Source organism: Alligator mississippiensis, chromosome 1 (assembly GCF_030867095.1).
Source record: "Alligator mississippiensis isolate rAllMis1 chromosome 1, rAllMis1, whole genome shotgun sequence".
Classification (NCBI taxonomy): Eukaryota; Metazoa; Chordata; order Crocodylia; family Alligatoridae; genus Alligator; species Alligator mississippiensis.
In genome coordinates this window covers 82,074,457-82,091,947 of record NC_081824.1, presented here as the reverse complement: position 1 = coordinate 82,091,947, position 17,491 = coordinate 82,074,457, and positions in this window count along the sequence as shown.

Sequence of the window (17,491 nt, the reverse complement as noted above, 5' to 3'; positions counted from 1 at the left end):
AGTGCTTAGGAAACACTTTATTGAATAACATCTTAGAAGACAGATTCACAAATTGTAGCTAAAGCAACTAGCTCACAGAAATCCCCAGTTTTAATTCAGGCTCAGGTGCCTAAATGGGCACACGAGTGATAAAAAAGAATTCAAAATGTTCTGCTCCAGAGGCAATAAAACTCATTAAGAACCGAAGTTTATTTGGAAGCCATAATTTGCTTAGAAACATCCCTAGACACCTAAATTTAGGCTTTCGGGCATATGCAAAAGCACCTTAATCTGAGCAGTTAGGCACTTAAATTCTATTAAATTCTCAGAGAGGGCTGATCAAGAAGGTATGCTCAGAGGATATCTAACTTACATTGATAGCACTCAATTCAATACTAAGTACAATGCACATAGTCACTGAAACTCAGAGACACTGCCAGAAGAGGAGCTGGTGTCTACCTTTTGCATAATAGGCTAGTGGTCAGAGCACTCATCAAGCAAGTGGGAACCATGGGTTATAGACCTTCTTGTGGAGTGGGCCTATTGGCCAGCCAAGAGTGCAAGAATCAAAGGGCCAGAAGCAAAAGTATCATGGCTCAGCAGCCTTAGTCACATCAGTGGCGGGGGGAGTCCTGGATTCTATTCTTGATGTCACTGTTATTTCTGTGCTTTATTCAATGTCTTGTGTAAAATGCATAAACAACCTTATAGAATCATAGAAAATTAGGGTTGGAAGAGACTTCAGGAGGTCATCTAGTGTAACCCCCTGCTCAAAGCAGGACTATCCCCAACTATATCATCCCAGCCAAGGCTTTGTCTAGCCAGGTCTTAAAAACCTCTAAGGATGGAGATACCACAACCTCTCCAGGTAGCTTTTTCCAGTGCTTTACTACTCTCCTAGGGAGAAAGTTTTGCCTAATGTCTAACCTAAAACTTAAATGCTGCAATTTGAGACCATTGCTCCTTGTTCCGTTATCTGCCACCACTGAAAGCAGTCTAGCTTCATCCTTTTTGTAACAACTCTTCAGGTACTTTAAAGCTGTTACTAAATCTCACGTCAGTCTTCTCTCCTTCATACTCAATAAGCCCAGTTCCCTCATATTCTCCAGCCCTTTAAACATTAGCATTTTTCTTGCCCTCCACTGGACTTTCCCTAATTGGTCTACATCCTTTCTGTAGTGTGGGCCAAAACTCGACATAGTACCCGAGATGTGGCCTCACCCACCAGTGCCAAATAGAGGGAAAGAATCACTTCCCTTGCTCTGCTGGCACCACTCCTACTAAGGCAACCCAGTGTGCTGTTAGCCTTCTTTGCAACAAGAGCATACTGTTGGCTCATATTCAGCTTATTGTTCACTGTAAGCCCCAGGTCCTTTTCTGTAAATCTGCTGCCTTTACTAGTGCATGGGATTGTTCCATCTTAAGTGCAGGACTTTGCACTTGTCCTTACTGAACTTCATAACATGTCTTTTAGTCCGGTCTCCCAATTTGTCTAAGTCTCTCTAAATTCTAGCTCTACCCTCCAGCATATCTGCTACTCCCCCCAGCTTGGTGTCTGGCCACCACAAACTTGCTGATGGTGCAGTCCATTCCATTTTCCAGATCACTGATAAAGATATTGAACAAAGTGGCTGCAGGACCGACCCCTGGGGCACTCCACTTGATAGTGGCTGCCAACTAGATATTGAGCCATTGATTACTACCCTTTGAGCCCAATGATCCAGCCAGTTTTCTATCCACCTTACAGTCCATTCATCCAACGCATACTTCTTTAGCTTGCTTGCAAGACTGTTGTGGGAGACAATATCAAAAGCCTTGTTAAAATCAGGGTATATCACATTCACTCATCTCCCCACATCCACAGAGCCAGTCATCTCATCATAGAAGGCAATCAGTTTGGTCAGGGATGTTTTGGGCTTAATCACTCTGACTGTTCTTAATCACCTTCTTTTCTTTCAAGTGCTTAGAAATGGATTCCTTGAGGATCTGCTCTGCTCCATGATTTTTCCAGGGACTGTGATTAAGTGACTGGTTTGTAGTTTTCTGGATCCTACTTCTTCCCTTTTTTAAAGATGGGCACTATATTTGCCATTTTCCAATCATCCAGAACCTCTTCTGATCATCACAAGTTTGCAAAGATATTGGCCAGCTGCTCTGCAATCATTTTGGCCAACCCCCTCAGCACTCTTGGGTGCATCATATCCAGCCCCATGGACTTGTACATGTCTAGCTTTTCTAAATAGTCCCTAACCTGTTCTTTCACCACTGTCAGTTCTCACCTCCTCCCCAAACTGCACTGCCCAGCGCAGTAGTCTGGAAGCAGACCTTTCCTGTGAACACTGAGGTAAAAAAAGCATTGAATACCTCAGCTTTTTACTCATCATCTGTTACTAGGTTGCCTCCCCCATTTAGTAAGGGACCCCACCCTATCCCTGATCTTCCTCTTGTTGCTGACATACTTGTAGACCTTCCAATTACTCTTAGGGTGACAATATTTGAATCTTGGGGAGCACTGGATTTGCAGCTGAATAAAAGCTTTACTTTGCATCTCAGCAAAGCTGCTGACCACAAGGCAGAATGATATATTAAAAGTAACATTGCAAGGCACTTAGGCAAGCATTTTTCTAACAATGTCATAGTGTTGTAAGGATACATAATTTACTGTGTAAAAAGGAACAAGATGCAGCCCGCCAGCTATTGTTAGGAGATAAAGCAGAGGCAAGACCTTGGAGATGGTGCTGACATCAGCAAGAAACCAAAATTGACTGGGAGGAGCCAAGTTCACCACTGTGAGCATGCACACTTAGAAGGTATATAAATGAATTAAATGCATAGGCAGTTCCATGCTAATGAAGTAAATGTAAACAGAGGCGGAGCTTGAGATAGGAGGGAATATGGGTGGAACAAAGGAGGATCAAAGGTGGAGTAAATGTTAATGAGCATGAACCAAGGTGTATAAATGTTAAAAGAACTAATGTTCACTGCTGCTCCCTAGTTTTTCTTTTTTTGAGAGCTCACCCGAAGCTGTCTCCATTCTGAATAAAGCTGTTGTGAGCAATGTGTGCTGGTGTTTGCTCCCTGCTTGCTCTTTGAGTAACTGGATCCATGGGCAATTGGATCATCCTCTCCCTCGTTGTTGGGCACCGCATGGAGTCGGGGTCTAACAATTACCTTTTACATTCCTTGCTAGCTGCAACTCCGTTGTGCTTTGGTATTCCTGATTTTGTCCCTGCATGCCTGAGCAATACTCTTATACTCATCCCTAGTTGTTTGTCCAAGTTTCCACTTCTTGTAAGCTTCCTTTTTTTTGTTTTAGCTCATTGAAAACTTCCCTGTTAAGCCAAGCTGGTCTTTTGCCATACTTGCTAGTCTTTCTGAACATTGAGATGGTTCACTCCTGTACCCTCAGTAAGGTTTCTTATAAGTACAACCAGCTCTCTGGTACTCTCCCACCCCCCTCAGATTAGCCTCCCAGGCGATCCTGCCCATCATTCCCTGAGTAAGTCAAAGACTGCTTTTCTGAAGTCCAGGGTCCTTACTCTGCTGCTCTCTTTTATTTCTTTTCTCAGGATCCTGAATTCAATAATCTCATTGTCACTGCTGCCCACATTGCCATCCATTTCTATGTCCCCCACCAATTCTTCCCTGTTTGTGACCAGCAGATCAAGAAGAGCACAGCTGTTAGTTGGCCTCTCTAACATTTGCATCAGGAAGTTGTCCCCAACACTCTCCAAAGGCTTCTTGGATTTGCACGGTTCTATTGCCCTTCCAGGAGATGTCAGGGTGATTGAACTCCCCCAGGAAAACCAGGGTCTGTGATTGCAAAGCTTCTGCTAGCTGTTTCAAGAAACCCTCATCCAGCTCATCCTACTGGTCTAGTGGTCTGTAGCAGAAACCCACCACAACATCACATTTGTTGCTTTCCCCTCTGATCCTAACCCTGAGACTTTCCAGTTTCATACTGGACCTCTTAGCAATCATACAGATCTTTGACATAAAAATCAATTCCTCCTCTTCTCCCCTGCTTGTCCCTCCTGAACACTTTGTACCTATCCATGCCAGTGCTCCAGTCATGTGAGCTATCCCACCATGTCTTTGTTATTCTAATCACATCATAGTTCCCTGACTGTGTAAGGACTTCAAATTCTTCATGTTTGTTTCCCAGGCTCTGTGCCTTCATGGATTCATCTGAGGTAACTAGCCAATTGCCATACTTTCTCAGGAAGAATGAGAAAGCCTCCCCTGTTGCCCCATTCTGCTTGTGCATCCTTCAGGTCACCTGCTTCCACACTTACCTCACGGCTTTGATCTCCATCCCCCAACAAACCTATTTTATAGCCCTTCTCACTGGGTTAGCGAGCTCTTTGGGAAGATGCTCTTTGTTCTCTTTGTCAGGTGGATCCTGTCTCTTTCTAGCAATCCAACCAGAGAAAGAGCTGGCAGTGGCTCTGGCATTGCAACAGCCTCCAGCCAACTACTTGGGTCTCTTAAATCTGCTGCCTACCTCTTCCTGCTCCTCTCTCCAAGCAGAACTTCTCAAGCAAACTCCCTGGTAAGCTGACCTGTTCACTGCTCCTTGGTCCTGAAAAGGTTCTCTTTTCCCTGCTAACCTGCTTCCACTCACCGAGTTTATAGTGAAGGTAGATGAGAAAGAATTTCACAGCAAACTCCCTACTCGCTCTTGTCTCTAGTTAAATAAGGGCTTTAAACATTGACCTAACTGCTGAACGCTAAATATTTGTGTTAGTTACTCTAAAAAACATATGATAAAGGCTCCCCATCAAAAAAGGAAGGGGCGGGGGAAGGGTGGCGAACAGACCTATTTGCTTTCTCTGTTTGCTCATTCCCTTGTTGCTTGAGGAGTCCCATTTTATACTCTCCTGGTCTGGGACTGGCCCCTGTTACGGCTTTCATCAGACACAGGCAGCAATCACTCAGCTAGTGGCACTCACCAGCTGCTCAGAGCACATGCCCAAACATACAGCCAAACAAACAAATACTCAGCAAGCCAAACACATAGCCAGCCTTAGCTTACTTTCCTTCCAAGAGTAGGATCTGGTGCCTCTTTCTCCTTCTCCTCTTGCTTTCAGAAAACTGCTTGCAAACTACCCTGTTTCCTGTCCCTATTCATTTGCCCTAAGGACTTCCCTTTTCCTAGGGGATTTATCTCAGTGCTTGTCCACACAATCCTAATCCCTTAACTGTTTTGCATTGTTCCAACAACTCTTGCATTTTGACTGCTTAGCAGATATTGGGCCACTCTTAAAACCACTCTCCTACGTCCTAAAATGGCTGAAATTTTCTCTAATAATCTGATCACGGTATGAAATTGTTGGGAACTACTATCTGAAGGAGTCATTAAACATGGGTACACTGGATACCTTTGGGTTTTTTTGTTATTTCCCACATCCTTAAAAAACAACAAGGGAGATTTAAATCACACAATATTCCTAGGTTTCATTTAAAACTCATAGAATTAAGGCTGTATATTCAGTATTACATTACCACTTTAACTTATCCTATTATATTTGAATATTTATTGTGGCACTCCATCTTTACCTTTTCTGATTGTATCTAGGTCTTCAAAGGATAAATTCCTGTATCCTATTGACTGCAATATCTGGACATGCTGGGGTGATTTCAAATGGTAATGGCAAAAGCTTTCATCTTAAACTTTGAGTTCTCTTTCTTTTGTCAGTGTAAATTCAGGCCCTTAGCTTTTCTTTGTGGTTTAATTTATGTATGAAGTAGAGCAACATAAAATGAATAACTATGTAAAAGTTTAATGCCATTCCTTGATAAGACATTTTATGCTATGCAAGAGGCCCTAGGCTCTCAAACTTCATCAGATCAGTGTGATATTTTGTGTGTTAAGACTAGGAATGAAAGACATCTTTGAAAGCCCTACACTGCCGACAAAAGCAGATAAGCAAGCAAATTGAACAGCTTTTCTGGAAGTTAATGAATTCTCAGAAAGTTGATAGGCAAAATTGTTGCAGGATATTTATTCCCAGCATCTGAGTGCTCTGAATTGTCAACAGAATTCATGCTACTGCCTACATCTATGAATGCTAGTGCATACTGGATATTTTCCTAGCTGACAAATAGTGGAACAGGTTCATCAGAGCAAATAATTCATGAGCCCAGCTTTTATAAACAAATAAGTCAATATGTGAATGGTCTGAATACATTAAAATAACATGAAGTATATAATCAGTTTATATTGACAACTGAAGTTTTGATAGGGGATTGGTAGAAAAGCAATTTTATTAAAATGTATGCACACACGCATATGCTCTAGGAAAAAGTCACTATAAATAATGAACACAAAAATCTGCAAAAAACTTTGTTCTGTTCAATATGACTGCATTTTATAAAATGTTTATTATGGCTACAGACATAATTTGAAATGGTAACAGAGACGTTCTGTGGGAAAACATGTTTTGATTCAGTGTTTCACATTTATTTTTGCCCTTGGAAGTCTGAAAACTTGTTGAGGCTTTTCTTCCTGAAATGACTGGAAACAAAGTCCTGTTCTATCACCATACAGCTCAGAAGATGGATTTTCATGTAACACAAAAGACTAAAGTAAATTGCATGGATCAACAAAGGAAGCTACATAAAAATGGTATTCTCTGCTTTCAAAAAAGACTGGTTGTCTCAGAAACCTTTGTAGATTGTGTGATCGGTTGGTGAATTATATTGAACCAGTTGAACCAGGAGCTTCAGAGTTTATATTTCCTATTTAAAATGATAAAATCAATTAAAGCTTTCCAAAGGAAAAGTTTTCTCAAAAATTCTGACCAACTTATTTAGTTTTATGTAACAGAAATCCCTAATGACCTGATTTTATTACACACAATATAGAAAAAAAATGACTAGCATTTGACTAAAGAAGCCTTTTGTATGTACACCAATGCTTTAGCACCTCAGTTTCCTGATTGTTTATTTATTTCTAGATATCTATTTAATATGCTGCTCTTTCCAACAACAGATCAGGGCAGCTTACAGTAAAAGAACAGAGTAACTTATAAAATAGATAAATGCCAAGAGGACAAAACAACTTACAAAAAAACTCAAGTATCAACATAAAACAGAGCCTCCCTAAAGACTATCTCAACCTAGTTTAGTTTGTGAAATGCCTGCCCAAATACAACCCTTCCAAAAGCTGTCCAACCTCAGGCTGTGGTGGCCTCAAAAGGGAGGGGAGTTCCATGGCTGAGGAGCAACTGCCAAGAATGACTTCCTATGCACTTTTGTCAAGCGCATTTGGCAGAGTGATGGCACTGGCTGACCATAGGGATTGGGATGGGGAGTAAGGGAGATGATAGGGAGTAAGGGAAGTGGTGGTTCCTTATGTATGTAGGGTCCAGACTGTTTAAGGGCTTGTTGATCAAAATGAGAACCTTGACTTGTACCCAAAAAATGTATCGGGAGCAAATTCAGACCTGGAGCACTGGAGTTATGTGCTACTGGCAACCGCCATTAGAAGGCAAGGGTTTCTGCCGGTTCTGTATGGTCTTCAATGGTAATCCTATATAGAGCACATTGCAGTAGTTTAGCCTTAGACTTATCAAGGCATGGATGATGGTAGTTAGATCTTAACCTGAAACAAAGGATTTGGTAAGAGTACTCCTAGGCACTGTTGCCACCTGAAGATCCAGGTGCAGCAGAGGATCCAGGATCACCCCAAAGCTGCAAACCTAAGTGATAAGGGGAAGCTGAGCCCTGTTAATGATATGTGTGTGTGTGTCTGAGTCACATTTTCTGCCCATCACCATCACCTCTGTCTTACCTGGATTCAGTTTCAACTGATACACCCACATCCATCCCCAGCTGTAGCCCAGCACTGGAAAGGACTGATAGTGTGGGTCTAGGGTCAGAAGAAGGAGAGGTAGAGCCAGGTGTCATCATCACTCAGAATCTCCTCACAGTCTTACTCAGAGGCCTCATATACATGGAAGAGTGGCAAGATGGAGCCCTGGGAGACTTCCACAGCAAAAATCCTAAGGAGAGGATGGGCACTCACTCATCATCACTCTCTGGGACCTCCCTGCTAGGAAGGCGCAGAAGCTGTTTCAAGTGGCTCCATGAATACCTACCAAGCCATGAAAATGCTTTATTAGCAGCTCATGGTCAACTATCAGAGGCTACTGAAAGATCTCATGAGATCAGCAGGGCAAAGTTTTGCCCTGTCAATCTCCAGATGAAGATCACTGACCAGAGCCACAAGTACACCAGATTTACAAGTACCAAGGGAACTGATGATATCCAGATGCCCCTTGAGCTGTCAAGGGAACACCCATTCGATGACCTTCCCCAAAAAGAGGAGGTTAGAGACTGGATGGGGATTCAGGAGCAAGCAATAATTCCTTGAGTAAGGGACAGACAATTGCAGACTTAAGACTGTCAGTTCCTGCTCTCCCAAGGGGAAGTGTCGACAACCCCTGCAAGAACTGGCCCCGATCTCCCTGGGCAGGATTTTACTAGCCATGATGGACACCAATTACACCACTTCTCTTCTCTTCTCCCTGAGGTAACTTTGTTGAATGGAATATAGAATATTTATACTTAATATATTTTCCTATCCTATTTCAGTGTTATTTAACACGTGGGTTCTTTTATAACTTTGGACACAATCCTGCCTATGTTGATTGCATCTTGCCAAGTAGTGAATACCTTCAAGTTCAGGTGAGGTCAGTGGAATCATACATGATTAGCATGTCAAAGTACTGGACCCACATCTCTTCTCTTGCCTCCTTTTTTCCGTCTTCCTTTCTCTTCCATTTTAGTCTTCCTTCTTTATTCTTATTTCTGTTTCCTGTTTACTATGACCTTAAACCTAACTGAACTAGTTCAGTAAAATGAAAGATTAGCTGCTTTTATTTGACAAAAAAGAAAAAAAATGTTAACATAAATAAATAAAATTACTTTGGGCAAGTAATTTAATCTCCCTGCCTTTCTGATCCCCATCTTTATGATAAGAATGACAATACTTCTTTTGTGTCTTATCAGTTTAAATTATAAATTCTCCTGATCTACTCCAAACCTGTTTCCTGTGCCCGAAATAAAATCACAATATGTGTCATTGGAGGTATCTTATCATCAGCTCGAGCTCAGCATGGCTAAAATGGAGCTCTTAATCTTCTTCCTTCCACACAGCATCCCTTCTTTGTCTCTGTAGACAACACAACCTTCTTGCTTGTCATTAACTTTGATTTGGGCTACTTTTTATTCTTTCTGAATAATATCTCAAAAGTATACTTTTTTCCTATTCATCTGCACAGATAAAACTTGTGTCCACATGAAAACCTTCTATGCAATTAATTTGCAAATTATGTCTGTGATAGGAAAATCAAAGATAAGGAGCCCTTTCTGCCTGTCTTTCTTCTAGGGAAAAATGGAACGTGCACACATTTCCTCCATGATGACTTCATTTCATGGTAATGCACATAGATATGTTGAATATTGAATGACAGATGTGTTTAAGCTACACACAATTTTAACTGTATGCAGAATTAATACACCTTTACAAGTGACAAACCAGGCAATCCAAAATCATGAGTAAGTTCATGTCCCAATTGTGTTGTTTTTATGTTAGTCATAGCATGATAAAATTAATCTCAAATTGCATGTAGATAGAAGTTGCTAGAAGGATGAATTGCCTTGCCCCAGTCCCCTTTCCTCCCCTACTTCTATCCTTATTATCTGTACCACAGCTTCCTGCTTAAACAAATCCTTCATGTCTCCTTTCATCTGCCCCATGTTTTCTCTCCCTTCTGAATGCCATTCTTTTTCCTTCCACGGTGTCTCTTTTATTCCATATTTCCCTGGCCCCTCCCTTACTCTGCATACATTTCTCTGTCCAATTACTCTCACATCTCTTTGGCACACCTAGAAGCAGGATGATGCCATTTTTGGTGGAAGTGGCTTGACTTACTTTCTTACCACTGCAGGCGAATACATGTGGTGGCTAATTTGAAAAGGCTTGATATTGCTGCAGAAGACTATGAAATCTTTTTAAAATGAACAGAACTGTGAGACATGAATTAATATTAAGAAGATTGATAGTGCTACACTCAGCAATTTCCCAGTGGAAAAGATGTATGAAGATTAAAATGGAAAAAGTATTCTGTGATCTCCTTTATGTTTCACGCAGGAGAATAAGGAATAGTGTAAACCCTGCAAAACTCTATACAAAATCTTAAAATGCTCATTTAAACTAAAAAGACCCCCACACCTCCCAAGAATCTAAGGACTACTATAAGCTTTATCACTTTCTATTCCAATTTTAGTTTTCTCTCACAAAAATATATAGAAAAAAGGTTAAGTTATCAGAACAAGACACTGTATTAGACATGTTCTCCCTCTGGGAGGGCAACATGTGACAGATCTGTGGTCGCATTGCTTAAAGCACTAGTTAAAGTTGCCTAAATATTCATAGGATCACAGAGAAGTAGGGCTGGAAGGGATCTCCAAAAGTTATCTAGTCAAAACCCCTGCCTCAGGCAGGAACATCTCTAGCCAAACCATCCTATACAAACCATAATCTAAACTGTACATAAGATTGCCACCAACCCTGAGAACACAGACCTAGCACCCTAACCGGCCACAGGTAAACCGGGGGAACCACAGCAGCCAATGTCCTGCTTCTATGAAATGTCAATATATGTTCAAGAGATCCTGGGGAAAGGGCCATGCCCCCCACTACTGAGGAAGGCAAGTCTGTACCAATCTGACCATGGGATAAAATTCCTTTTTGACCCCAGATATGGTGAACAGTCTGACACTAAGTGGAGAGGCAAGACCTTCTAGCCAGAACCCTCTGGTCTGGGTCTCAGCAGGAGCATTCACATGCCCCAGTCAAAGTCCCTAGCCATGGGCTGTACCCAATGTCTCTTAGGAATGCTTAAAAACACCTTTACACATGTAGCAGAAAGGGGCAGGTGGTTTCAACCAGCAAAGCTCAAAAGCATAGGAAATATCCATCATACAACATATGCAGAGCTATACCTAGATAGTGCCTGTCCAACCTCTTCTTCAAAGCCTCTAGTGATGGGGAGTTCACAGTTTTCCTAGGAGGTTTATTCCATTGCCTAACTATTCTATCACCAAGGAAGTTTTTTTCCAGATATTCAACTTAAATTTACTTTGCTGCAGCTTCAAGCCATTGGTTCGCATCCTCCTCTCTGCAGCAAGAGAGAAAAGGTGCTTTCTGTCTTCTTTATGGCAGCCCTTCAGGTATCTGAAGACAGCTACAATGTCCTCTTAAGCACCTTTTCCACAAGCTGAGCATGCCAAGCTCCTTCAGCCTCTCCTTATATGACTTCCCTCCCGAACCCTTGATGAACTTTGTTGCCTGCCTCTGGACTCTCTCTTACTTCTCCACATTCTTTTTAAACTGTGGAACCCAGAACCAGACACGATACTCCAGATGAGGCTTAACCAATGCTGAGTAGAGAGGCACTATCACCTTCCATGCCTTGCACCTAGTGCTTCTATCAATGCATCCCAAAACCGCATTCACCTTTTGTGCAGCTACATCACACTGCAGATTCATATTAAGTCTATGACCAACCAAGACTTTCAAGTGTTTTGCCATAGTGCTCCCATTCAGCCAGGTGTCACCCATTTTATATTTGTGTTTTTGATTATTCCTCCCAAGGTGTAGCACCTTGCATTTTTCTGCAATGAGCTTCATTCTGTTAGCTCTAGTAAAGGGGTTGGCAATGTTTTTGGGCAGAGTGCCAAAATCCCCACAATCTCAACTTGTAAGATGGCATGCCAGAGGCAGACAGTGGGGAAGCCATGAGAGGCCTGATACTTGTGGCAGTACAACCCCATCCTCTTTCCCACTGTCTTCCCTAAAGCATGTGTGCCAAGCAAAATGCCTTTGCGTGTCATGGTACCCATGCTGGGAAGTTGTCTACATCTTCTTTAGTACAACTTTCCAATCTGTCAAGATCCTTGTGAATTATACTTGCATCCTCCTGTTATGGTGATGAGCCTGGTTTAAGTGCTTGAATAAATGTTTGAAGCAAAATGCATGGTAAGGGCAGAAATTTTAGTGTTTTCAGTGTCTTTTCATGGCTTCAGATCCCTGCAGTGCAAGCATGGACTGCTGTCTGGTCCTTGTACAGACTGGGTGTGGCAGGACACTGTTGGTGCTTGCCACTTTAAGGGCAGTCAGGCAGCTACCGGGTGCCTGATGGTGACAGGCATTTTGAGAACCTAGCATCAAAGGCTGCAGTTTGCTGCTGCCAGACCAGGCAGAAACATCACTTGGCTGAGCTGCAGTAGGAATGACCAGGAGGCAAGGGCAAGAGCTGATCTTGATGTCTAGGAGGATCTTGGTCCTGGGCATGACCTAAAACTGCACCCTGCCAGGAGTGGGTGGTCTGGTGGGGCTTCTGGTGGTGTGGGAACCCCTAGGAATTACCAGGCAAGTTACCACCCCGGTGAAAGGCAGGTTGGGATACCTTAATAACCCAAGAGCTCACATCCCTGGTGGATGAGATTGAGCAAGGGGCGGTCCAAGCTCAACGTGGAGCAATGAGGCAGGGCCAAGGTTGGTGTAGGGACCTGTGGCAGTGCCCAGACTCTGCGGTGGAGGTCTGAGGCTGCTTATAGGAGCCAGTGTGAAGCTCCAGGGGAGTGGGGCCCTGAGCCTTGGGGAGCTAGTAAGGAAGCTTTTGGGGCCAGGGATAAGGGGATTGCCCAGGGAGGACTTGGGGACAGGGCTTGGAGCCTTGATCCCAGAAAAGGGGTTGGAGCCCCGAGAGTGTGTGTGTGGGGTTGGAGCCCAGTGTGTGGGTACAGGACCTGGTGTATATGTGTGTACTGAGTAAACCCAGTATGAGGGTGCCTGGGCCAGGAGCTCCAGTGGGGAGTGAGAGTCCTGGTAGGACTCCAGAGCTTAGGTCCCAGTGCTAGCTAGCTGGAGAGAACACCTGTGAGGCTTGGGTTGTGGTGTAGAGAAGGAATGGAGCCACAGATAGTTCCCCCTGGCATCGGGGAGGGAAAATGGGCAGCCTCCTGCTTAATTAACACCATAATTATGTATCAACAAGGCATGGCAGGAGAGAGAGGTAGGTGGTTAGCCCAGAAACAGATGGGCGGCCCACTGGTTACACTGGGGGAGAAATACTTTACTTATTGACCATGGATGATCTCTGGTAAAATGGCTGGTCATATGCTGCCGGCATCTACTCATTTCTGATTGCTCTATAGCATTAAACACAACTATAAACATATTAAATATAATCCTGACATTACTTTCCATGTAAACAATTAGTCCCAGATATTTTACACTATCCTAATTGAGAAAGGAGGGGAGACAGGGGCTCATGAATGAGAGAGGGAGAAGTTCATGCCATGCATTCATGCCAAACTCTGGCACAAAAGATAAAGAAGTACAATACAGCTAAGTTAACAATCCATTTGATTATCCATTTGCCTCTTGCTTGGAAAATAGTTTCAATGGACTGAGAACAGTATAAGCCAAAACAAATAAATATAACTGGCAGAGTATGCATTAGATAAGAAATCAGAAAACTAAGGCGGTATAAATGAAAAATGGGTAGTGATAAGATGAAAATAGAAAACAGGAATAGAAAAGTCACTAAGATGCTCAGAAATGGCCACACACGGGCTCACTGGAGGACTAATGACTTTGATAAAAATATAGACTAGCAAAATGTGTGTGCTTTTCAAGAAGGGTATTCTTTTTTTGCCTCTCATCCTTAATCTACCTATTTGTGGGTTTAAAATGTATGTTAACATGAAAAATCATTACAGTGATCCTGGCAAGAAAAAAATCAGTATTCTGCAGCATAATGAAAACAATAAAAGGCAGAACTTAAAAAGGGCGAAGTGACTTTACTTATATGAGTGAATACACAAATCAGGAGGGTGAATGAACTGGCAACAAGAAGATTATATATTAGTGCCCTATCTAGTGATAGTCATGCATGGAAAGAACACTAGTTTCACATTAAAGTCATTGTTGCTGTCATCATTATTATTATTGTAAGCATCTAGGAGAGCCCCAATTACAGTCCAGACCCTTCTCAGCTAAGGACAAAAGGTGGTCCCAGAAAAGCTTACAGTATAATACAAAAGACAACGGATAAATTAGAATGAGCATCTGATGTACACATACAACAGAGATTAAGATGGAATTAAGTATTTCAGGTCACTGCTAGGAGATGATCAAAGTCTACCTATGTTCCTGACCTGTTAGCTGTCCATAGAGCACACCTAACTGATGGAACAGTTCATCTTGAACATGATTGTGTCCTCAGTTTCCCAGTGGTTTAGGGGTTAAAGCACTCACACAAGAAATAGGAGTCCTGGGTCATAGAGCCAATGCTGCCTGAAGCGATTTGAACCCACCTCTACCATTTTGTAAGATGGCTAGTTGCCAGGGTGCCAGCACTCTGTTGAAAAGTATTCACTTTTGTGGCCACTCTAGATTGTGTAAGATCCCAGGTTTAGGCACCCAGGGATCTTTTCAGAACAAAATGAAGATACCTTATTGTAAATGCATCTGGGACAGGAATGCTGTGACACAGGGGCTCAAAAGTAGTCTCCTCCAAATCCGTCTTACACAGCTGCATGAGATCCAGGATTTCTGTCTGTAAATGACTGGACAGTCCGTAAAAAAAAAAAAAAAAAGTAAAAAAAATGGCTAAAAGTGTTTGTTCGTAAACACTTCCACTCCTGCTTCCCACTGGGATCTTCTGGTGTTTCTGGAAATGCTTCGGGTCCCGTGTGTGTGTGAGGGAGGAAACTGCCTTGGTTTCTCTTGAAGGAGTGGGGGAGCAGGTGAGGGTGTCATGAGCATTGGGGTGGGGCTTGGATTATCCCCATCCTGTGCTCCAAGTTCCCCTCTCTTGTGGTACATGAGTTCCCCACTTTCCACTGCCCCTCCCTTTTCACTCCCACTCAAGCCTTCTGCATGGAGAGATTTGCAGCAGCAATGGGGAGGGGAAGATCAGGCTCTTTGCTGCTCAAATCAGCATTAATTTAATTATATTTCAATTTTTTTAAAGTCTCTGGCTTCCAGTGACATAGGGAAAGGGATTAAAGTACCTTGTGCATATAAACTATACAAATAACTTGTGTATGTTCATACTTTTCAGTCCCTTGATAATATGTAAAAATGTCAGTAGAAAGGTTTTGTTGTCTATAAAAAAAATCTGCAGATTATCAGTAAAAAAAAAAATTATTGGATTGGCCACCCTATGAGAGCTTCTCATTATAACAGTCTAAGCACCCCTTGTACTCTAGAAAACATAAACATTATTCAGTCTTGTGCCCAGGAGGACGATACTGCTGTGAATGCTGGAATGAGGAAGGGTTGGTGCAATGTAGAAAGTGATTTGTTTCATTAATAGGTGGGACAGACTGCTTGAACTATGACTGACAAGCTCTGGAACAGACTGGCCACATCCACATGAGATGTTGACTGCACAGTCTTTATAAACAAGTACTAAATGACTGAGCAGTAACCGGAATTACTGCACAGTAGCGTCACCGAATGGCTTTTTCTTGACACTGAGTGTGCAGTAGTGTCACGTCATGCTTACTGCCATGTGATGCTACTGTGCAGTAGTCATGGGCTACTGAGCAGTCAGAGACTTGTGTTGACGTGGCCACTGTGTCCCAAGGTCTTCCTAGTACTCCCTTCTGGGATCTGTACTTCCCTACACACATGGCTTCTCTACAGAATATACACATCCCTGCAATATTATTCATATGCACTCATATCTGACATATATGCATAATTTTTACTGTACTTCCAAAATAATGAAATTGGAATATCAAATAAGCAAGCTGCAGAATTCATTTTGCTGGCTATTGTGCAGTCAATTAGATGCAAAACACAACAAAACCGCTCACTGCAAAAGCTAGGTACTATATATATTTTTTTCTGTTTAATCCTTGGTTTCAGTATCTACACTGAAACCAAATATAAAGATATGTTAAATTAAAAAAAAAAAGGTAAAGAACAAGCCAGTTGCAATCTTTGTCACACCAGTTTTGTCCTTAGCAGGTATCCATTCTAATAAATTAATCCAAACTTGTGCAGCACACAGAAGGCTTGATGTGGGAAGCTGAAGTTCTGTAGAATAGTGTACAAAGTATAACAGCAGCAGTGAATTCCTAATGCTGTGAGGAAGACACCTGGATTTCTTAAAGTGATAGTAAAGTGATAGCCATGAAAAGAAAAAGGGGGACTGAAATATACACAATTTCTAAAAGGGAACAGTCTCCAAAATCTGGCTCATGGGTCATGGGATCATTGATGAAGCACTTGTTTAGGGTAAGAAAAGACCTGATTCTCCAGCTGGTGCTGACTCATTTTCTTTGTTTCCAACTGCAAAACTGCATTAAAAGAAGACAAAAATACAGAAAACATTTTCCTAACATTACTATTACTTTACTAGAGGAGCTATTAAGATGTGGTCCACACCATCAAAAAATTTTGAATTTATGTAAGAAAAGGGGAGGGACTTGGAAGAGCCATGATCATTTTGTTGGGTAGAAAAAACATTTTCATAATAAGGTCAATTGGTTAGTGCTTTGACTGATACTGCATAATTGACAATTTGCTTGTTAGTCTAATCAGAATGTGACTGGATGGTGCTGAAAAACATGAAAGATGGGGTTCTGAACTCTGGTTGAAGCATGTAATTGTTGATGCAAGCATGTATAATTAATTATATTGTAATATTATTATTCGTTGGAAGAGCCATAAAAACTGGCTAAAATAACCTTGAGGGGAAAAAAATACTTTTTAAAAGCAAGCACAAGATATTTTATCATGAGCGTATCTACATGAGTTGCCTAATGCGCAGCACACTAATTATATTGTGCATTAGCACATCATGGCAAAAACTGTGCTAACATGCTAATGAGCAGTAGAATTAGCCTATTGCACATTAAGCATCATGAAAAGACCATGCACTGGCACTGTGCAGTAGTGCTGGCTACTGCACAATTAGTTAGTAACTGACATTAGTGATACTAAACTTAATGTGCAGTAGCAATGGTGCATTAATGCATGTGTAGATGTGCCCCATGAGAAGCTAGGGAGATGCCATAGAGACTATAGCTAACAGATGAAAGTTTTTGCCAGGCAAGTCATTCAACCATTAATATACTAGAGGACAAAGAAACTAAGAGTAATGTAAGAGTATATTTCCATTTCAGTATTCTATCTCCAATGCTAGCCAATACAAGATGTTTCAAAAGGACATGAAAGAAATGCCAAAATAGATATCTATGGAATAGTCTGGACATATAAGAAATCCTTCTCCTAAGCCTGAAGCTTATTCAAACTAAGCTGTATTCTTCAGACTGCAGTGAGAGTAAGGCAATTTCACAGGAAATTCTTGCAAAAAATGTCGGGTGTTTTCTTCTTCCAGTTGGTTGGGTTGCAAATGCAGCTGGAACAACCTGTCTCAATATATATTGGCACTTTTATTTCCAGAGAGAACCTGATGGA